This window comes from Chaetodon auriga, chromosome 6 (assembly GCF_051107435.1).
Source record: "Chaetodon auriga isolate fChaAug3 chromosome 6, fChaAug3.hap1, whole genome shotgun sequence".
Classification (NCBI taxonomy): domain Eukaryota; kingdom Metazoa; phylum Chordata; class Actinopteri; order Chaetodontiformes; family Chaetodontidae; genus Chaetodon; species Chaetodon auriga.
Genome location: NC_135079.1, coordinates 23115892 through 23139821, shown reverse-complemented (window position 1 = coordinate 23139821; position 23930 = coordinate 23115892). Strand labels below are relative to the sequence as shown.

Here is a 23930-nt window from a genome sequence, read left to right as displayed (position 1 = left end):
GAGCCAAATATCTGGTCCCTCAGCCTAGATTTGTAATCCTCCATGTCCATTAGAAAATATTAGTGTCAAGTAATTTCAAACACCAGGGTTTAGAGTACAGGACAAGGGTTAGTTCCTCTAAGAGATTCAGCCTGTCTTTAGTGTCAGTAGATTGACTCTTGCTTGGACATGGAGGACAGTTCCTGGAGTTCTTGCAAACTAGGGTCCTGCTGGGTTCATGATGGTCAGTTTGTACTGTCTTAATTGGTTCATGGATGAACAGGGTTGAACCCAAATGCAGACCAAACGGCAGTACTGGTGAAATACAAGAAATGTATTAACTAAGGTGACTAAACAAAGTCTTACAAGCCAGGAGGCAGGTGAGGATCAACATTAACATCAACAAATGAGAAAATGAACAAGTCCAGTAAATTCCAAAAAGGCAACAAAATTCAAACCAAGCAAATCTCAATACAACAAAGTTGAAGGAAACTAAGTACAAAATCACTGAATGACAGGAAAACTCATGCTGACACGAACGCATGACGGCGGGAACGAAGATGAACAGAGAAAGACAAAGGGGAACACACGGGGAAGAGAACTAATCAGGCACAGGTGAAACGAATCAGACAATCACAAGGGCGGGAAAACACAGGAGGTAAAGTAAAATCTGACACATGAGGAAAGACAGGAAATAACAAAATAGACTGGATGACAGGTTCATACAACATAGAAGAGGGAAATATAGGTAGGTATGATACAAATAATTTTAGTATATACATACTGTATAATAAAGGGAGAGAGAGATTTGGTGTGGTTGATGTGCTTACGGGACCCTCTGTATAAACAGTGGAGACAGAATTACAGATTTGGAAGGTCTCTGTATGATGTTTAAACCTACTTCTGTCAAGCTGTACTGCAAGTGTAAACTCTGTCATACTCAACTCTATGAATATATAGCAGTCTGTCAATATGATAAAATTGTGAGTATTGCTTAAGAAGTGTTTGTATTCAACATGTCCAGTTCTTGTAAAAGACATTCCTTTACGTGATTTCACAGTCAGTGTTAAAGGGTTCAGTTCCAAAATACATTTAGTTAAAGATGAAATACACATTATGTGTTCAATTGCTCAAAAACACAACTACTTATGTGGTATAAAATGTTACTGTTTCTAATTCAAACCATTATAGGCCTATGCCAGTGTTAAGGTAAAATGTTCACATGATCGCATGCTGCTCACAACCCAGAAACAAACAAATAAATTCTGAAATTGTATACACTGTGTATAATCATCTTATGGCCTTGGATGCACATACTCTTTTCAGAACAATCTTTTCTTGGGAAGCTGAATTGTGGTGAAAACTTTCAGATGTCTTCTGGGGTGTAACTGTGAAGAGGATGTGTTTGTGAACATCCTGTGCACGTCTCGGGCTTAAACAATTTAAGGTCTTGCATCTTACCCACCTTAGCAAGACAAAACCTGCCGAGATCTACCTGAACGTCGACAGCAGATGTGACGGCTGAAACAAGTCCCCTGCAGATTTAGCTCACATGTCCTGTTTTTGTCTGCTTGGCCTTCTACTTTAGGATTTCTGTCAAAAATTCTAGAAACTGATTTATGCACCAGGACTTGTATTGCACAATTTAGGGTTCAAGGAGACTACACTACTCTGACTGCCAGACAGGCTGATATGATGGCACATACTTCTCTATTAGCTTGTGGCAGAATTTTGCTAGAATGGAAGTCCCCTTATCCTCCATCATCCTCTATCTGGCTTGAAGCCAAGTTATTTTTTCTTAAACTTGTGAAGATCAAATTCACTCTCAGGGCCTCTGTGGACCATTTCTATAAGAGCTGGCAGCGCTTAATAGATTATTTTAACAGCCTTCAAACACTCCTGAATAGGAGAGGATTATAAAACTATACAATTTTCGCATTGTTACTCTCCTCCTCCCGCCTTTATTTTATTTTATTTTCTACTGTGCTTTATTTTCTTATATGGAATCAACATCATTGTTTGTTAAACTTGTATCTTTAAGGACTTTGAAGGTAGGGACAGGAGGGGATGGGTGGAGGGATGTTAATTAAAGAAAAAGGTTGAAGGCAAAATGTTGCTTCCCTTGTATATTGTATCACTTGTTTCTGTCCTTGAATAAAAAAAAAAAAAAAAAACATTTAGCAATGCAAGAAGTAAAGGTGGAGATGACCAGCCCAAGGACAGCAGAAGAAGTGCCAGCTATTACTGGCAGCTCTGTACTGTATCTGTATGGTGAAACCAGCAAATGAATGTTTTGATTATATGTCATGTTCCCTGAGCACTGCATTGTTTTTCAAAATTGAATATAATAGCAGGTCGTGCAAAACATCGGAAAAACCAATCGCACTAAACTGAAACATTACCTGAATTTCCCCATGGGAGACCATTAATCTATTATTTCATCGAACAAATGTCACATCATTTTTAGATTCCTTAGCTGAGTGCATTGTAGATATCTGGTATATGCAAGAGTCAGATGTTTGTTGTGTGCGTCGATTTATTTGTTACACCTACAGGTGTTTATTTTTATAGTTGGTATTTGTCCCTCTTCTTGCTTATATCCCATCCAATGATGAGTGAGAGAGCACTTATTAGTTTGAGTAAGACATATATGAGGGTGTTCTTACCGTGTGTTAAGTTATTTAGTTTTATTGGCTTTCATTTTGATATTGATTGGACGTTATTTTTATTTTTTACCAAAAACACATCTTGTGTCTTGTGATGCATTTTTTTCACTTCTTCAAGGAATAGGTGGACATTTTTAGGAACTACATTTACTAGCCTTCTTGCCAAGAGTTAGATGAGAAGATTGACACCACTCTCAATGTCTGAAGGGTAACTGCCAGCACAGGGTTAGCTTAGCTTAGCATGAAGGCTGGAACAGCTAGTGTGGCTCCAAATTTTTCCTGTGGGGACTATCTCCTGAACATTCTGTCTCATCTCAATACTTTGTTCATAGTTGGGACTATGTGGCTTGGACCATAGCGGTTAACAACCTGCCTCTTCTGCTCACAGCTGGAAACCCCACTGCGAATAGAGACAGGTCATAACCAGCTTCATGACACTGATTATCCAGCATTATGAATGTTACCCCCAAAAAATCTCTCCAGTCTTTACGTTAAGCGAAGCAAACCAGCTCCTGGCTCTTCATTCGTAATTATCATACAGTGGTATCGATCTTTTCATCAAACTCTTGGCAAGAAAGCAAATTAACATATTTCCCACAATATTGCTGTCATCCTGAGAATGTTGAATTTTACATATGTGCCACAATCAGCTGAAAGCATCTCTAGTATTGTTGTATTTCTGCAGAATTAGATATTATAACTAGGTGACAGCAGTGATGTAACGTCACTGTTTGGTGCCCTCTGTGTGATGTGCTAAAGTCAGAATATATGAAAAGGTCCATTAGGTGAGCCTAGGTAGGTTAGATTAGGATGCAAATCCAACCCCCCCAACCTCCACCTTTTGCTGTTTCAGTAGCAAAAGGTGTTTCTCATGTCAGCCTCTTCATATGTCAAAAGAGCCATCTTATCTCTACACAGACCGGCCAGAGGCAGTGGAAAGTGCTCAGAGTGGAGTATGCTGTGTTCACATTAATCTGGCAGGGTGGTACAGGCGGCTTTGTCACCCCCACTATTCACTGTCCTTGCTGCCATTCTCAAACTACTACAGTCTCACATGAAAGGGCTCAGACTTGACCTATATGTATGTGAAAGGGAACACGGACAAACACAGGTTGCATTCAAGTTCCCAAAAAGACTGAAAAAAAAACACTGTTCAAATGTCTGTATGAATGTATGTGCGTGTGTTTATGCAGACCCATTTCAAAAGCTGCACACACATACACTCACACGCAAAAACCCACAGAAAACAAAACAAAAAAAAGCAAGCACTCGACAGCACAATTGCATTTTCTCACAATGGTTTCTGAGTCTGGGAAATTAGAAAGTACAATGATGCACAGAGCACACAATGGCCTTACAAATTGCTCATTTGTGTCTGAAAAAACTCCTCTTTTCTAGCGTTTCTGCCATCACTCTGCCAGGGAGACACACAGTGACAGATTATGTGTAGCTGTCATCTGCCGAGTGAGTAGGGTTCACATGAAATGTAACATCATTTTTCAATTTCTTTATTGGCTCTAGATACTGTTGTAGTGCTGCTGTGTACAGCTGGAGAGCAACAAGGGGGCAGTCAAGAATAAAGCGGGCTGCAGTATCATACATACACATAATGTATGCACCCGTTACATTTACATGCATGTGCTTCTTTTTCAAAACATCAGTATATGGAAACCTTAACATGAATTTCTCTGGCATTTAATGTTTGTCTTCTGTATTTTCCACCAAATACATCAAATATATTAAATGTTATACCACGAAATGATATGTATATGTATGTATTTATGTATGCGTGTGTGTATACACATATACTTAAACATATATGCACACACACACACATATACATGCACACATGTATATCAAAGGTTTGCATAAACACACACACAAAATATGGCTGTTAAGTTGAAAGTTAAGCATTAACTAGAACAGATACCTTTGACATAAACCTGCTGATCTGAAGTCAACAGGACAGTGGTGGAAGAAGTATTCCGATTATTTACTAAAGGAAAAGCAGCAATACCACAGTATTACTGCAAAAGGAGTCTTATATTTATCCCAGCCGGATTATTATGACTGATGCATTAACGTGTCATTTTAACATCATCAATGCGGAGCTAAATTTTAAGGTGAGCTGTTATGTGGTTTATTCATAAGGTGATCATATACCAGCTGTGAAATAAATGTAGTGGGGTAGAAGTCGAAAGTACTTAATTACACTGTGTAAATGGACTTAGCTACATCCCGCAATTGCATTGGGCAGACAGTGAAGTATATAACTCAAACACGTGTTGAGCTGCAGCCTGTTTGATAATCCACATTCGGAACTCACCTGTTCCTCGTTGTCTGTCTGTCCTCCTTTATGATTATTGGCGATAGTGGAAATCAGGAGGTGTGTTTTCACCTCCTCAGTGGACATCGTGAAGATATGAAGGGATCATAAGTCTGACACATTCTGCCAATACTGGTTTTTTTTTTTTCTTCCAGCTTGCTTTGCTCTCAATCTTTTTGCACCATGCTCACATGCAAAAATCACACAGCATGCCACTTTTGTTTCTCTCACACGAGCCTCGGAATAGTTGCAGGAAATAGAAATGAACCAAGTCACTGAGGAGCAGCTGAGCACTCACACTAAAATCTTGGTTTGCAGCGGGACTTCAATGTTGTGTTTCCTCTATGCGGAGGAAATAATGCTGATATAATTTCTCCTACAGGCCTAGTTCGGATGTAGCGGGGGGTCGGGGTGACGTCAGGGCCCATCAGGCTGACAGACCTCCTATTGGATCAGTGGAGGCTTTTTAAAGGAGCAGGCAGCAGCCCACCGGAGGCTCGTTCTCCTCCTCAGACGCGCTGCACCTCTCCAGCTCTCCGTCCAGCACGGCGGCGGCAGCGGAGCCGCGCTGACAGCAGCCAGGTGAGCATCCCGCATTTCAGCAGAGAAATAGACCGAGAAGGAAAGGTGAGGAGGAGAGGGGGTTGTAGGAAAGGAGCGCACTGTCCCGGCGTTTGGTAAGCTGTTAGAATAGAGATGATGAACAGCAAGCAGGGAAGAATTCAGCCCGAAGAAATCAAAGCACTTTGAATCAGTAAGATGTGAAGTGTAAGATAGATCCTTTCCTGCCTGATCCTCTGTTTTCTTCCTCACGCTGAAGAGGAGGACGCAGCGCGCGCGGTGCCGACTGACTTGCAAAGATATCAACAGGTATGTGAACCCACCGATCTTCACGTAGCAGAGCCTCCAATCTACACTTTAGAGACGACCACCCTCTCCACACATCTCTAAATAAAAAGTGCCTCTGCCTGATCCCAGTGCAGCCTGGCGGCGTTAAGTGCCTGTATTGATCTCAAGACGACGGTGCCCCAATTAACAGTAATGGCAGCGTAATTAGAGTGAAAATAAAGTTCTTTATCTGCGGGTCCCCTGCAGACAGAGCAGCGTGGTTCCCGCGTCGTTACCTCCCGATGGATTATCAGCATCCCCCGCGCACACGGCCCGGCTGGGCTTCCTGGGGTCAAATGACAACAGCTCAATGTTGAAACCCTCCGATTGAATCAATAGCTGGTTTGTCTCCTGTAGTTTGGACACCTGAAAGGGAGAGAGAGGAGGCTTAATTTGTCCTTTTTTTAAAAAAAAAGAAAGTGTTTAAAGTGTGAAACGGTGGCTGCCGCGGTGAAAATGAAGTGCAGTTAAAAAAGATAAAAGCTCCCGCAGGGGCCTTTTTATGAGACTGTAACCGCAAACAATTTCACTTTTAGCAGTTTATGTCCTGTGTGGAGCCCTTTTCTTGAATATAATGGTTTAATTTGAAAGCTGTGGTCAAATCACAGCTTTTACGAGCGTGACAAAGAGAGGCGGGTGTGTGTTTGAGTCAGGCACAATGGAGATTTCAGCACCGGAGCGGCGGACAGCTCATGAGAGGACAGGGAGCAGGTCTGGAGTGTCCAAGAGCCACGCCGGCAGGACAGGGAGGAAGACACGGGGCCAGAGCTGCCCTCAGCGTATGTTTTACAGCAGGCAGATCAGCTGAAAAGCTTTCTCTAATCTTCTCAAACAACCTGAAGCCCAGGTGTGATTTCAGTAAGTCACAGCTGATGAGATGAGTTGAAACAAAGCTCTGACAGAACTGAAGGAGACTCAGTGATGAGAGCACGAGCAGCGTGAAAGGCCAAGATGTATCATGCATATTATTCATTTTTGTCAAAGTCCCAAATTATTCTGGGTGAATCGCCCTGGGATGTGTCAGTGACAGGCAGCCTCCTTCTGGCAGGGTCTAAGGTGTCAAAATGGAAACTGGAGCTCAGCCAGGATTTCCTATTTACATAACCCCCCCTTTATATGAGCCTGGATGGGAGGAGAGCGCAATCTGAGGCTCACACACACACGGACACATAAATACACCCACATGTATGAACACACACACACACACACACACACACGCACCAAATGGTGTGACACAGCACATACAATCTGTAGCCATGAGAGAAATTCAGTGCTAACAGGTGTTCAAACAGGCCGCTCGGTACATTCTTCCAATTATTGCAATTAGATGCTGCCTGGTTACCACTCCATAATGTACAACTGCTGTGGAGGAGTGTGTGTGTGTGTGTGTGTGTGTGTGTGTGTGTGTGTGAGGGAGAGCGAAAGGATGACACAGACTGACAGAAATAGAGGGAAAACAGCAGGAAAGCATGAGAGAAAGGGAGAGACGGAAAGCAGTCAGTGAATGTGATGATGTTGTGATTGTTGCTATCTGTGGAGAATTATATACTATTGAACGCACCGTGAATGCATAACTAATCACTGTTTTTGCCCTGAATCATTATCAGCTTTTGCAGATTGTCTAGAAGCCACAGGCTTTTTGCTTCTGTTGCAGACAACAGGGTTTCAAATAAAACACCACACAGGCACTCTCTCGGTACAGTAGAGTGATCGCTGCGTTTTAGATAAACTGCTGGTTATTACTGGTTTTGTGTTGTGTGTTGTGTGTGTGTGTGTGTGTGTGTGTGTGTGTGTGTGTGTGTGTGTGTGTAGATGCACAGCATACAGATTGAATGGGCCTCAGCTGTAAAGCGAAGCCTTTGTGTGAGAGCGGGGCTCACTTTGAACAAAATGTGAATTATACTGACGATTGTTTTCATTCTCCATTAACGTGCTGATTAATTCTTCGGTTTATAACGCATCAGAAAAACAGTGAGAACAGCCCATCGCGATTTCCTAGAGCCCAGGGTGACATCTTTAAAATGTCTTGTTTTGCCGACCACTGTTCCCAAACCCAAAGATGTTCAGTTCATTATGATGTGAAACAGAGAAAAGCAGCAAATTCTCATATTTGAGGAAGGTGGAACCCTCAGTGGCTTAAAAGAATAATCGATTATCCAAATAGTTGCAGATTAACTTCCTGTCTATTAACTAATTGCTGCAGCTCTATGAGTGAGACAGGGTTGCCTTACGTTGAGGCCATATGCCACACGCTTTAAATGAGCATTTTTGAGATCTGAAGGTTTGATTTGAATAAAACTGAGAGTTATGATGATGTTATACTCTAGTTGGGGGGGGGGGGGGGGGGGGAATCAACAATTGAAATCCAGGAAGCCAGAGAACGACAGGAAGCGAAAGTGTGTGATGGAGGACTCCGGTATTCCATCATGATCAGCGAGCATCTTGATTTGATGAGTGATTGAGCTGTCATACTTTACGGAGAGCAGAGGGCAATCACAGCGGCCACAGTCCAGTGAGCACGAACAAGAAAGAAAGATAACAGGGTGCCATAAAGTGGGGCAGCAAAGAGTGACATCTGAGCATTATCACTGTGTGTGTGTGTGTGTGTGTGTGTGTGTGTGTGTGTGTGTGCGTGTGTGTGTGTGTGCCATAGATGAGCATACACGTGTGTCATATTAAGCAGGAGATGTTTGTGGCAGCTGTCGGCCTTGTTTGAACAGCAATCACAATCAGCGGCAACAGCAGCCAAGCGTGTGGTTGTGACAGCGCTGGTGGGAGACTCGCTGCCGTCGCTCCCCCGCTCTCTACCCTGCACTCTCTGCTCCTCCTCCTCCTCCTCCTCCTGCACCGCCTGTTCCTCTCTGACCTCCCCCTCACTGTCTGTCCTCCGTCCTGCACTTCCTGTCTGCCTCCTCTCCTCCTGTTGCTTTTCCACATCCCTTCAGCAAAAGTGGCTGACATTGCATCAGTTTCCACCCCAGTTGAGGCAGGATCTGGATTGATTCTCCGCCCTCCCAGCAAAGTTATTACAGCGTCAGATCTCTTTCAGTCCAACTTCAAAAAGCCTCTTTATAAAGCCTTGAAAACAAGGTGTCTCTGTTCCTCCAGTGTGGCCTTGTGTAGCTCTTCTACATACTGCCTGGAAAAAAACATCAGTTTCCTGTGAACTGTACTGCTGGGCTACCTGTGATGAAAGTGACACACTGTGCAGATGATTTGATTACATTTCAGTGATTCTCTGCGGGGAAATTTAGTGGTTTCAGCAACAAAAAAGTAGGACACAGAACAGATCATTTGAGAATGAATAGAAACAGGACAGAAATGGTACAAAACACAACATTTCCATTTATCATTACAGCTCAAGTTGTCTGTGGTTTTAAGTTTAGCTAATTGCTTTTAGGTATATTTTCGTTTTTTTAATTTTCTATTTCCCTTCCACCTCTTGTTTTTCCACATGAGGTGTTAAATCATGAGATATGTCGCTGAAATTTGAAAATTTACCTTGTAACATTATTATTATCTTGATTTTATATTAATAAATTAATAAATCAGGGTGGACAACACAGCAAATGCAGTAAGATTAAAAATAAAATCACTAAAAAGCGATTAAGAAAAGTACCCTTGTTATCACGAACAACACAGCCGATTCCAGATAAGATGTTAGTGTTAAATTGCCATTTACCACTAATGACAAAAGAGAATAAAATAAAATATGTGAATATATCAAGTCGGTAAAATTGAAAATGCAGGGGAAACAGATGCATTGAAGAAAAGTGAGTGGGGATGTGAGGAAATCTGGGAAGCTGAAGCTTAAAAACAGGATCTGTGTGTCACTCGCTGTCTAAAATCGCACATTTTATCAATGTAGTCTTGTGTAAAAGATTTGAAGATTAATACCACATTCTACATACAGTATTCAATACCACTCTTTCCATCCTCCACCACCCTGTCGCTCTACACCTGGTCCTCAACTCTTCCACCTTCTTCCCCCACTCACACCCCCACCCCCCATTCTCACCCTCTCGTATCCCAGCTTCATTTCTCCATCTTCCTCTGTTGTTTCCCTTCCCCTCATCTACTTAGGGGAGCAGGCTAAATCCATTGTTTGATGTGGCCTTTTCATTTGCTGGAGGAAGGCAGAAAAGAGGAGAGGGGGCAGGGATGGAGAGGTGAGGGAGGTGGTGGTGGTGGTGGTGGTGGTGGTGGTGAAGGGGGTTACTTGAGGATGGGAGAGAAAAGAGAACAAATATTAGGGGGGAGGGAAGGAGTCCTGGAGCATCAGGCTTCAGACGTCTGTGGAGCTGCCTTACAGTGATTACCTGACGCAGTAAAAGCAAGGTCAGGGTTTATTTCTTATTTATTCTTATTAAAGAAGTCAATTTGCAAATATTGACAAAATGAGATGTTGTTTTCTGGAGATTCTTTTGAGATTCAGTTGCCCCCATTGCTGTGTGCTTTGAACAGAACACTGACACGTCTTTTTATTGGGATTTGCTGTCGTGTGTGCGTGTGCGTGTGTGTGTGTGTGTGTGTGTGTGTTTTATTTTTTCTGCTCCATGAATGTATGTCCTGTTCTCTACATTGAGAAAACAGGATCCCAGAGGAAAATATCTTTCACTCCTCCCTATGTTATGAGACGCTCAGTAGTTTACTCTAAAGTGAGCAGTAAAGTTTTTTATGGATATCTACACATTTTTAGAATTTTTTCATAATTGTGTAATTTTCCAATCTATAAAATGTGATGCATTGTTTTGAGGATAGAGAGCATAGAGGTGGCTCTTTTTACTTTTTCATTCCAGTGTGGGAATTTGTGGACAATATATAATGAATATTTCAGACACTCAGATAAAATGGCAGAGGGTAAATGCTGTGCACTCCACAGTAAATGGGGAGTGATTTTGGATAGTAGTTAGTATATAGTTCCCGGCCAACAGCTAGACAGCAGCGTGCTCCTCCAGAGCCAGACCAACAATCAGACTTTGAACAACAGCCTGCGTTAGCTTTCCTGCTAATGAGTCCTCTTTCCTTATTTCTCAGTCTTTTCCTTCTTATCTAACAGACATATGAGCGCGTCTTGTTCTGCTCTGTAGCTTGTTGAACTAAATAAACATTAACCAAGATAAAGTGCACTGTTAATATAAATGCATTTGCAGGGTAGATATCAAGTTAGATAGTCGGCTACAGCACATTTAACACCCCGATAAATGACATGCTAATGCAATCTTGTTAATTTGTTGTTGTTTTTTTCCTTTTTCTTTTTTGTCAGTGGTGGCTATCGTTGCTAAAGCTAACTACCTTAACTTTTGTTGATTCTGTTCAAATAAAGGAACAGAAATATGAATCTCATCACTTGCAGTGCACAGGAAAAGGAGCCCTAGACCAGCAGACTGGTGACACAAATGCAGAAGCTTTAATAAGTAACTGCAGGTTGAGTCATTATCTTGTCACATTATCGTGTCAGTGAGAATTTTTGTTTTATTGATAATAACTTGAAAAATACATTTTTTGGCCCCCAGGGTGACAAAATTAAATCAAAATTAAATTCTACATGTGAAATAGGGCCTAAAATGAAATGATGGATAAGTATATGTTCTTTCTGAAATTGGACAAGTGAAAACTGGCTGTTTACTTTTCCTGTGATTTTTTTTTTTATTCAGCAGAAATCTCGTCTTGACAACAGCTTGACTAAAAAAAAAATATTCACTGAACTCATCTGAAAGGTGAATAAATTAGACAAATCCTGGGCTGACAGGTGGTCGAACATCCTAATTATAACTAGTTGGAGAAAAGCAACAGCGAACACAAGGCACACTGTGCAAAGAAAACAGGATGGAGTGTCAAAATGGACTAACGAGCAATAAACTGATAACCCTCGTCTATTCTGAGCGAGCGTATGATGAGCTCAAACCGTGGCTGGTTGATAGCTTCGTCTGATGGGTCTGTGCGGATCAGCCAGGCTGGTAGCTGCATGGATGAATCTCCTCATTTGCTCTGACATTTGATCCCCAGCTGTGGCACCTTTGCTGTTATTCTCCCTTTCTGCGAGAAACGCAGGGCAAAGTGAACATTAGTGTTGACTGACGGATTGAAGATGATGGCTGAAGTCACACTCATTGTTTTTTGGGTTTTTTTTGCTGTTTTTTTTTTTTCACATTCTGAGAAAAATTGCCTGTTGTTTAAAGCGGAGCAGAAAGACGCACTGCCGTTTAGCTTGAGCCGCTCGGTCCTCGTGACACGCAGGTTGTGAGTCATGATTGGCTCGCAGAATAGACGATGAGGCTGTCTGCCTGTTGTCTGACAGACTATAACATCTGAGCTGTCAGGCTCGCCCCTCCGCAAAATGGTAAGAAAGGATTTACTTCAATAGCACTGACAAAGGACTGTCAGCATAAAGGAAAATACAGATTAATGCAAATAAAGGATCATGCTTGAAAAGTGGAAGGTCAGAGTCAGGATCTGCATCGTACACACCACTGCTTCTGTGTATTACTATCTTGCTGTGGTACAAACAACTGGCTGCTCTTATTGGAAGCACAGGGATGTTAGAGTGAAGTCCGGCATGACTCCTAATCTGAAAAGCTTGCTTTTAATTGATTTGTTCTGTTAAATTGTGAAATGTTCAGTCTCCCCACCCTTATTTATTTGGAGAAAAATGATAAGCAGACCAGTGATATCACACACATCCATCTGTCTTAAAATTACATTTCATTTAAAATAGTTGTCCAGCATGATAGCAAGTATTTTCTCAACAACAATGTGAGGGAAAAGATAATTAAAGATCTGTTGATTAACTTGGTCATGGAGAGGCTAAGAAACACTTCTGTGTAATCATCTTACATTTGAAATACTGTACAACTGTAGTAAGGCTATTGATTGGTTCATATGCTCCTTCAATGCAATGTTTGTCCAGAATAGTATGTTAGTCTGTGCAGAGGGTTGCACACATCTATTATTTCTCTGTATGTTAATTGATTTTAATGCACACAACACAGATTGTTGTTTCATTTCCAACATACATTTGAATCATCAGACACGAGTCACACTGCACATGAGCGCACGCACGAAACTACAGAGCAGAACAGCACTCACAGTTCCACATCTTACGTGAATTCATGTTCCCATGTTTCAGGCAGGAAGGTGGAGGAAAAGCTCACAGAGCTGCACCGTTCGTGTTTGATTGCATTTAAATACTCACATTTCCATCAGGCCTTTCAGTCTATACAACATGTAACAGCGCTGACATTTCTGAATTTCGCCGTGCAGATTTGTACATCTATTTTTGTGTGAATGACTACTACAGTTAACGATTCACATTTTTCACTCCAAGGTCGATGCAGAGTTCTTTAGCGAGAGGCAAAGCGTTTCCTTGTCCACCTGCACACTGTGAGTAACTGTCAGCATGTCGGCCATCTGCCGACTCGTTTCTCTCTACGCGCTGCATTGTGTTGTTTCTCTGATTGGAATGTTTGGAGTGGGCCTACACGTTTTTGTTCCTGTTTTTCTTTCCTGAGCGTTTGACCGTTTTTGCACATTTCTCCACGTGTGAAGCCTGTTACAAGTCTGCATGCAGGAGTGAAAGCGGGCATGCTCTCAGGTGACGTACTGCCTCGTTATGTGTACGACTTCAGTGGGTTTGTGTGATTGTGTGGTCTTTGTATGCTGTTTCTCAGTGCATGTGCGCCTGTTTGTTGACTGTGAGTGCGCGTGTGTGTATGTGAGTGTGTGTGCGTGTCTGTAGGCGTGTGCATCTTACTTCCTCTGCTTCTGTTTCTTTTTCAAGCATGATTCGTGTTATCTAAGTTTGTGTGTGTGTGTGTGTGTGTGTGTGTGTGTGTGTGTGTGTCCTTGTATGTCTCTGTATGTATGTGTGTTTATAATCCAAGGCCATTCAATAGCACCACATGGATCCATCCCATATCCTGGTTGTCATGGTTACCGGGGCCACTTATCACAGAGGGTCCCGGCAGATCAAACAGGTGTGCATCCTGATGATGTCTCTCCTCGACGACAGTTGCTAGGAACCTTTGTTGCACACAACGCACAGGTGCTTGTCGCCACCAGTGAAAACCAGCAGGAGTGCAAAAACATTGTCTTGATGTCCCAGTCTGAACTGGTGTGTGTGCGTGTGTGTATGTTTAAGTGTGTGTCTTCTTGTACTTGCTGTCCTTGTGAGAAATACGGTAATTTAGTTCTTCTGAAAGAGGATGTTTCTTGTAAAAAAGAAGAAAAGGAAGAAAGAAAAATAGGTCATTTTGTGGGTCATCACACATCAGATTGCTACTTAAGGACCTGGAGCTGAGTTTAGGGTTCAGATCGGAATAAGAGATGAAGTTGAAAGTCGCTGAAAATGTGGTTTCAAATCTTTAGTTTTCCTGTTTAACATTAAAAGGTCACTCCAGCAGTTTAATATTATAGTTCCACAAATTGTGGGACTTGAATGAGCCCGATTTTAAAAAGAAATAATGAAAGTCAGCGCAGCAGAGGCCAAGATATCCCGACTTTTAGTTGGAATATGAGTGAAGCTTCCCATAATGCCACGCAGACTGTCCCTGCATTCCTTACACGCCTTCATCTTTTAAACTCTTTTCAGCCAGTTTATAGCACAGGTTTTCTGTCACTTGTTTGAAGTATCCAGTCTGCCTCAAGAAAACCCTGATGACATCATCAGGGTTATTTTTTTTCTCCCTCCATAGCCACAGACGACAATGTACGAGTTGAGTTTAGTGTTATGAGTGAGGCACCACTCTTTACAGTGTTCAAATTAAACAGCAGTCAATATTTGCAAAAAATTGAGACAATGCAGATTGAGTACTGGTGGCTCACAAAAAAATCTTGTGTGAAGGAAAAAAAATTCCAAAACATGAGTGAAGGATGGTCTCGGCTGTGATGCATTCTTTACCACATCTGCCCCCGTCTTCATACTCCGCAGATTTCAAATTCCTCCTGCAGCAGCTGTGCAGAATGTCCTGGTGCAGCCTTAACATGTGGGTTCAGGGTTCGGGAAAGGATGTAGTCAATAGGAAAAGAAGGACAGGAAAGGAAATGAAAGGATGGGGAACATGTGAAGGCCAGAGAAAAGAGCTCGAGGCCCCGTTAGAGAGCCAGAAAAGAAAGGACCGTATCGTAAAACCCAGTGAGGACTCTTTGACTCGCTGACCCTTCGCTCCACTCCTCCAACCTCCCTCCCACCTTCCATTTCTCTCCCTTTGCTCACCTCGCTCTTCCCCTGCAACTGTGTTGATGGCTCTGCCACCCTCACCCTCTCACCTCACACTCCACTATACTCCACAGCTCCTCCCCTTTCCACACCGCCCCCCTCCTCCACGCGCAGTACCTGCTCTCCTGTTCACCCTCCTGCCCATTTCTCCATCCTCCAGTACCCACTTCAGCCGCAGGTCCTCAGGAGGAGCCCTGTTGTCGATAAAGCATGTACCAACAATGTCTTTGCATCCAATCAAATTGATGGCTTTTGCTACACCTCCCCCACCTCGCCTCCTCTATATCCTATCTAATAAACCTGAAAGGACAAACAGAAGCTCCCCTCAAAAATTGACCTTACCTCTTAGACCCCCTCTCCACCTGGCATTTACATACGTCTCCAGAGCCGGATCTGACATTTAAGTACATCCTCTGTATGTATGTGCATTTTCCAACGTGGCTCTCTCTCCCTCCACTGGTAATATTTATGAGATAATTAATATTGACAGGAAGCGTTTTGGTCTTGTTCAGTCAGCCGCACAGCCCACAAGTATCTTTATGAATCCATATTGACAAGTGGGTTGTAGTCTGAGCTGCCTTCCACCTGTTTATGAGTTTATTTCGGTGTACACAATTACTCCATGCAGGCGGGGGCTGAGCTGCGCTGTGCCCCGGGTGCTTTTACACCTGCAGCTGATCTGATTTTGTTCTATCTGATTAGGATTTCATCAGGTTGGGCTTTGGTGCCAGGTGGGGGTCTTAAGTGAAGTGAGGAAGAAAATGTAATCTCGTAATAAAATATTTCTCTGTCATTCCTCTTTCATTGCACTGCTTTCCTCCTCCACGTTCTCCACCTCTCCCTGTCTCCCATTCACCTTTTCCATATGTCGCCTATTTCAGCTTTAATCCCTACATAGCACCTTTCCTTTCTCTCGCTATCACTCCACCATTTCTGTCCTCTACCTCGCACCTCTCTTACACCACTTCCCTCACCTCTCCTCCCTCAATAAGACACCCCTCCTCCTCCTCCTCCTCCTCCCCTCCACCCTCCCTGCTTCTCCTCTGCTCTTACCACTCGCGCTCCTTCCCCTAACCCAATAACCTTGCCTCTCGAGAGCTCCCCTCGCCTCTCCACCTCACCTTCCCTGCTGCTCTTCTAGCAACAGCCCCCCACTCCCCCTCCGCCTCCTCCCCCTGCCCGCCGCCCCCACGTCTATGGTTGCTTCTCCCCCTGTGGCGAGCCCTCGTCTCAGGCCGCTGTGTACAGGATGCTCCCTCTGTGAGAGGTCAGTGGTCTGGCTGTTTTCTCTGTTCTCCCCCTCAGCGATTCTCCAACCATGACTGGAGATCACAGTCTTTCATTCACTCTTGAATAGGCTGCCAAAGGGTTAAATATTTATTTATAAGTCCACTGTTTTTTTTCCAGACTCATTTTAAGTCTCAGATCTCTTTAGACAGCTGTGCTCAGTGCTCTATATCTCATTTGTTTGCATGTTTGATCTCTTCAGAGACACAGAGGAAATTTCGACGCTGACATTGATTTGTAGCATTTTTAGACATGAATACAGGGTTTTCACATTAACTGTGAACCCTTATAATTACCACAAAACAATCCACATGATAATAGCATACCAGTGGCACTGTTAGTGCTACTGTTTCCCAAAATGAAGACCTCATTTCCACTGAATGTGGCACCATCACAAAAAGGATGTTGTTGTGATGTTTCTCGCTCTCTGTATGTCTCTGAAGAGATGAAACAAAATGACTGTTTCCAGATTGTTTTCGCAATATGACTAATATTCAATTTCTGATAGTATCAAACAGATAAAAGCATAAAACTGCTTTTATCTTATGTAGCATGTTGGAAATATGTGCCATTACATGACAAATGAATTTATTTAGGCCACTGGTTACCAATACTGCCCTTCAAAGTCAAAATACAGTAAGTGTTTGGTAAAAAACTCAGCTGAGAACTGAATTTTTTGACACTGTCTTACCTTGAAAATTACATCATGGATGTGTGTTAGTTTTTAAACAAAAAAACAGCACGTGAAAAACAGAAAACAGAGGTAGGAACCACACGTAGGGACTAGGCACACAGCCAGCTAGCTACAAAGAGCTTTGGCTAAAGCCAAAGCCACTCTCTCTTGTTTCCTGTTATTGGATTGAAACTATTTTGATGCTCCATCATCTTAGTAATTAGGTTTGTTTTACCACATCAATAAGGCAGAAACTAGATTTAATCATAATGAAGAAAAAAAGCAACACCAAATGAAACCAACAAATGAAAGCATAACCAGTCTAGTTTGGAGGAGTAGCTGCTGTCTCTGGAGCCGTCTCTGGAATTTTGAAGACGGCCTTTCATGCATTTATTTAAAGATTAACTTACTAACAAAAAACAAAAGCTTTGTTTGAACATAGAGCATTTTTTATTTGACCTTCAGATCGAGGGATGTAGGCTACCTTTTTTAGTTTTATTGTACCACATCAGCACAAGTTTAAAGTGGATCATTCCAACCTCATTCACAGTGGTGTCACAGAGTGCAGCCTGGGCTACATATTTCTGTCCAAACCCGACCAGAGTCCAGGACAGCAGCAACCGAACCTGACCTGAACCCAGCAGGCAATCTGTTCTCTGTGTCTGAACCTGACCTGAGCCCGACGCAGGTCATGTAAACTGAAGCACTGAGTTTGTGTTTACCATGATTCTGCATATGTAGGCACCTTGTAAATGACATCAGAATCCATTGTTTTATATTGCTTATAGACAGATTGTTAAGTAGATTGCTAACCCAGTCAACATGACTGAACCCGACCTGAACCTGAACGTCATCTGTAAATCTTTGTTTGGACCCATTGGGTTGGACTGGCTGTCCTCTCTTTAGTGTGATATAGTCTTACTGTATGTTTTCTATGACAAATTAGCAAAAGAAAATAGGAGAAAAAGAAGAATTCTCAAGTCGCACCAGTAATTTCTATATATTCTTAAAATCTATCTTACCGTATAAATAATGATTATGAATATTGCCACTCTGCTACTTGATTTAAAAAAGGATTTCAAGTAACAAGGAAAATTGGCATGAACCAATGATGCTTGAGGGAGAAATGTATTTCCCATTTAGTTCATTTAATAGGGCTAATTAATTTGTGAACCAATTTGAACATGGTTTTCAGTTGTGAAGAGATGTTATCATTTATTATTTTCATCCCAGCTGAAAAGGACCTGTAGCAAGAAAGAGCCTTAACTGCTGAGGCCATTAATTTAACATTCATTTGTTTAAATGTACTTTTGGGAAATTAATCACAATATAAATTATCTTCAGAATTGCAAATCATAATGTATGCTGGTGGCCAGAGGACAGAGAAATCTGTTCTGTCACAGAGCGAATAATGAAAATGTGTCATCTTGGATGAGGAAGGCAGACGCACACTGCTCTTCAGAGAATTCCATTTTCTAATTCTCTGACAGACGCAGAGGGGGAGCAGAACACATGTACCTCCCCCTCACATACACCAATTACCGCAATGAGCAAATGAAAGGTTGTGTCCCATCAGGGCCGCCGTAGGGGGTAGAGAGAGAGAGAGGGGAATGTAGCGAGAGAGGGGGGAGTTATACATAATTGCGCTGCCCCCCTCCACCCCCACCACATACACATATTACCAACAATCATCATCTGCTGTCACCGTTGTTGATAATCCCAGAGTTGTCTGTTCAGTGTTACAGCAGATTGGCTCTCCCTGCTCGCTTTCACTCTCCTTTTTTTTTTTTTTTTTTCCTGTCTCGCCCTTGATTTCTTGTCTCCATTTCTCCATCATGCCATTTTACCCACTCCACAGATTTTCCCTCCTCCTCCTCCTCCTCCTCCTCCTCCTCATCAACCATCACCATGCTCAGTGACATTTCACTGACTTAGTCTTTACAATAATAGCAGTCAAAATATGTAGAAAGGGTCTGGTGGGGCAATCAGGATTATTTACAGCTTCACAATATCCAAATGACAATGACTGACTGACTGTTTCTTAAAGACTGAATTAACCAACTGTTAGTGCTTATAATGCACCTAGTACATTTTAGTTCTGATTATTATCATAGTTAGGTATTTGTATCATTTTAGAAAACTGCCTTGTAGCTCTGATTTGGTTTAAAACCCCACAATAGATAAGCTGAAGTCAGCTAAATAAAGTTTAAATCTTCCTGTATAATTCACGGTCGCTCTGTGTATCACCGGTGTGCCAGAGCTAAAATCCAGTTGTAGATCTGAGAGCCGTGAAACCCACCTGACTGCATGTTCTCACTGTGCCCGGCTGCAGCGCGGTGTCTCTGCAGGCTAATTGAAGTCAACCATAGGGCACTGCTAATGATCAGCCTACAGCGACCCTTGATGGTCTGTCATCTTCCTGTCTGCAGGCCTGCGTGGTATTTAGAGAGATCCTGAAGGTTCAGAGAAAATGAGAGAAGCACAAAGCGAGGGGGGAAAAAAGATGAAGAGGTGGGTGGGTGGAATGGAGAAGGCCATGGGGTAGATGTGGTGGCGGGGGTGGGGTGGGGGTGTTGAACAAATGACCCAGGTGATGAAATGACCACCATGCTGTGTAGGAAGTAGCCACGTCCGGCTCTGCTCACTTCCGCTCAGTGGCCATTATCCCTCCCCCGAGCTCCCAGCGGCTCCAAATTCACTAACACAGAATCGATACGAGCAGGTGGAGCGAAAGTTGGGAGGACGGGAACCGTGCATGAGGTGAGAGGGAAAGGGGAGGAGGAGGAGGGCTACAGGGTGGGGAGGAGGGTGAAGAAGGGCAGGAGGAGGAAGGAAAAGAAAAGAGGAGGCGGAAAGGAAAGGAAAGGAAAGGAAAGAAAGGGGAGAAAAAGCAAAGAACACTAATGGAAAAAATGTGGTAAGGAGAGGAGAGCAGAGGACTTATGATAAGCATTCTCATGGTGACAAAATGGTACAGCCTCTTCATCAATCCACAGATACCTGTGTGAATTTTCCATATTGATTTCTGTAATTAAATCTACAATCATCACAAAAGAGAAGCTTTAGATAAAGAGAAGCTGAGGAATTACAGAAACCATTCGAGCCTGGAGAAGCTTTGATGTGTGTGACAAAGACGGCAAATGAATTTCAGAGACAGGTGCTCTGATGTTTTGTCTGTTCGGTGTAGACTGTGTCCCTTTCCTGCTGCAGCACTGGAGCTTGTTTCTGCCACGTTTGCCCTCGTGGCATTTGGCGTTTATTGCGGGAGCAGGCAGTCAGCCTCACCAGTTAAATTTCAGGTAACAACGAGCACCCAGGCGCTGCCAGGCAGACATAATGTTCTGTGTTACCGTCCGTCCTGAGCTTCATGAGAGGAGAGCCTTCACAAAAATTAGAGCAAATGATTGACCACTGCCACTTTTTATCCTCTTAATTGCTCATTTGAATAATTGTCTTTTTTTTTTTTTTTTTACAGCTGTTCATACCACGTGCTGTAATATGAAAATGAACAAAAATACATGCATATAGAAATTCTGAAGAGAGAAATCCTTGCGATCACTTTCTTAAAATCTATTCTGAAAAAAAACAACAACAAAAAAATCTATTGAAGAATGAATTAAAATGTTCATCATGTCACACAAAAAAAGACATTTCAAAAGAGGGAATGTGTTGGAGTATAATATACTATATTACATTCATCACATGAGCGCTGGTTGAGGAGCGTGAGCCGGGAAGCCGGCTGGGTTGCAGATGAATCAGCCGTGATATATAATACACAGGATGCACGCGCAATAACAGCAACACCTGTAGAATACAATGCGATCTAACAGAACATCCTTGCAATACTCTGTGAAGCTCGTAATGCTCCGTTTTTTCTTGGGACTGTGAGAATGCCATCTGTGTGTGGTGCTGAGTTGGATTGCGTTCTATTTCAAGGTGTTGCTGTTATTTTGTCCATCCCTGGTCGTGTCCCAGTGCGAAGCCCTTCCATCATCACCACATTGAGAACCATGTCCGTAAGAAGTGGCAGCATGAATTAAAATAAACTCCTTCAGAGGCTCGCATCGACGTGAAATCTTAACCTATTTCAAATCATCATCATGAACAAATAGTTATGATTTAATTAGCTTACCATCCATGTAAAGGGAAATTGTTCTCATTGGATATGATGGATTATGATAAAAAAGATTTTTTCCCCCTGCCTCTGTGAAAGAATTACATTTCACTAACTGGCCTTGACAACCTAATTGAACATTAGTCTAATATAGAACATTACCAGGAGAGAAATGAAAGCCTGCTGTCCCTGAACAGTCTGTCAGCTTCATGGTGAACACTACTGTCTTCCCCCAGTCATTTCTCTCTTTGGCTCTGAGTGAAAGGACCTTCATCCCAAAGTGAAGAGCATAATTTAGCTTGCTCTAATGACATAGAGCTATTCAGCAGGCTCCCCATACTGTAATTGTTGGACCAGGACTGGGAGAATAATAGTCCCAAACTCTCACCCGCCGAGCTTTTCTTCGCCACAAGTCTGAGTATATTGCGGTGACCTACGTCCTCAAGAAAGACAGAGAGACAGAGATAACTAGAGCCACTAAGTTATGTGAACTATGGGGAGCCCATTATTTCTTAATATGCTTTTTTAATGTGAAAATTAGAAGCAGACTGGACGTGGAGCTAATTCCTAATGTGTCATTCTGTGTGTGTGTGTGGGTGTGTGTGGGTTCATGGGTTTAACCAGGCTGCATGTCCTTGTGTGGCGATCTTCAATGTTCCTCGGCTAATACCTGTAACTCAGTGGCTCATACTGGACGTTAATGAGTACTGAGAAGGGCACGCCTCGCCGGGCAGAGAGAGGGAGAGAGAGAGAGGACTACTTAGAGAGAGAGAGAGAGAGAGAGAGAGAGAGAAGAAAGACAGCAGTGCTCGTCTAATGAACTCATAGCTCACTGTACGCTGTCACTCTCCTGCTCAGCGCTGTGACCTGGACAATGCAGCCACATTGTTGCCCCAGCTTTGTGTGTGCTAACCCAGGCAGCCAGCACCCCACCGAGAATCAATGGCTCCTGTAACTTAAACTTGGTGGCGGTGCGGGCCAGCGAAGGCAGCTGTCATTCCGAGTATTGTTTGCTCTGACAGCAGACTCTGATGAGGGCATTGTAAAGAGAGAAACTACAGACACGACGTGGTGCAATGTGGAGGCTGTACAAGTTCACCACGAGACGATAAAGATTTACTGTGTCTTAAGCTGCAGCAGCTAAAAGAACAGTGGAGTTAGGAACTGTGCAACGTTATTTGAGATAAGGAAGGTTCAGAAAAGGGCCGGGGTTTTGTAAGTTGTCTGTTCTGTTTATTTTATTTTAATCTCACCTTGATATAGTTAATAATTACATAAATAACTGCATTGGGTCATGGGACACACTGGTTATATCAGCTGTCTTCAAACATCAGTTAAAATGTCATCTGATCTAATTGATATTCATTTTCAATTCTAGAATTTGGTGTGGGGTCAAGAACCTCCACCAGGCATCAAATTCACAATATGCAACAGCATGTTTATACCAGAGCCACAGGCTGCAACAATCAGCAATCAAAAGTTAATTCATGGAGTCAAATCTGAAACACCTGAGACAGTTTTCCCTCATTTCCCACAAACATCATGCAAAGACTAAGAGTAACAGCGACTGACCCACATGCCCGTTTCTTCCTACTGTGGATGTGAATCTTTAAAAAGAATTTTAAAAATGCTCAGTTATTTCTTAACACATCAGAGCATTGTAGTTTTTGTCAAACATTACACAGACAGGAGGAAACACTGTCTTTTGTGGGAACTATTTTCAGCCATGGATTAATATACGTTTGGTGCTGTAGTGAATGTTTACAGCAGGACAGTGTGTGTGGGACTGACTCAACATAAACTACTGTGCGTTGGTCATAATGAAGGAACAACAGTGAGATATATCAGGCTTTGGCTACACAGACAAGACTTGATAGTTTGAACAAATCATTGGTGGTTTTAGTTTACCACTTTGTTTGGTGTTGATATCACAGAGTTGTTCTTGTTGAAAGCTGTAATTTTACAGTAATCACAGGCTTTTAAGCCTTTGAAACACCAGCTTGGGTGTTTTTTTTTTTCTCAAACTAAGCCCTAGATCTACAGTATATTTTGATATGCAAACCAGTGAAATCCATTTATCCTGTTCTGTGATTTCAGACATCAATCATCCATGTCATGGGTAAAATAAGAATTAAAGGGTGCTTCTTGGAGATATGAAGTTTTCCTCCAGCGGTAGAAATACACAAATTTTAAATTCTACATTTAACAGCTCAACAGCCCACAGTCCATCTCTTTAATGGGCTTTAGACTGAGATTTGATTGGGTCCTCTAGTGCCTCAACCCCAACGAGTACCTGAAAGGCTCCGCAGAGCAGAGCACACAGAAAGCAGGCGTATGAATACAAAGATATTGAAGCAGGTATTGAGGTCTCTAAGAGATGTGTGTGTGTGCGTGTGTGTGTGTGTGTGTGTGTGTGCGTGTGTGTGTGTGTGTGTGCGCATGTGATCTTTTCAGGTCTTAAGAGCTCTTATATCAAGCAGTAAAACATGGAGCGCAGCACTCCCCGACCCTGCCGGTCATTTCATCTACTTCCAAATGTCACAGTGTCACAGACCTTTGTTGAGATCAGCAAGCAGGGCACCTTTGTGTGAGTGTGTGTGTGTGTGTGTGTGTGTGTGTGTGTGTGTGTGTATACCATTGGCTACACAACATTGACCTGACAGACAGGGTAAAAATAAAAGATAGAAAAAAGAATAAGAGCACAGAAAGCAGTTCTCTGCTGGGCGTCAGCTTTGCGACTTGTCTGTCACAGTAAAGCCATGAGGCCGGCGAAGATGACT

At 42.6% G+C, this 23930-nt stretch overlaps 1 long non-coding RNA gene across 1 annotated transcript; it reads left to right on the top strand.

Moving 5' to 3' along the window:
• The first annotated feature begins 5462 nt into the window (after positions 1–5462).
• LOC143322402 (uncharacterized) lies at positions 5463–21001 on the top strand. Its single transcript, XR_013077286.1, has 3 exons — positions 5463–5553; positions 5792–5841; positions 13187–21001. It is a non-coding gene; the product is annotated as an uncharacterized LOC143322402 (long non-coding RNA).
• The last annotated feature ends 2929 nt before the right edge of the window (positions 21002–23930 follow it).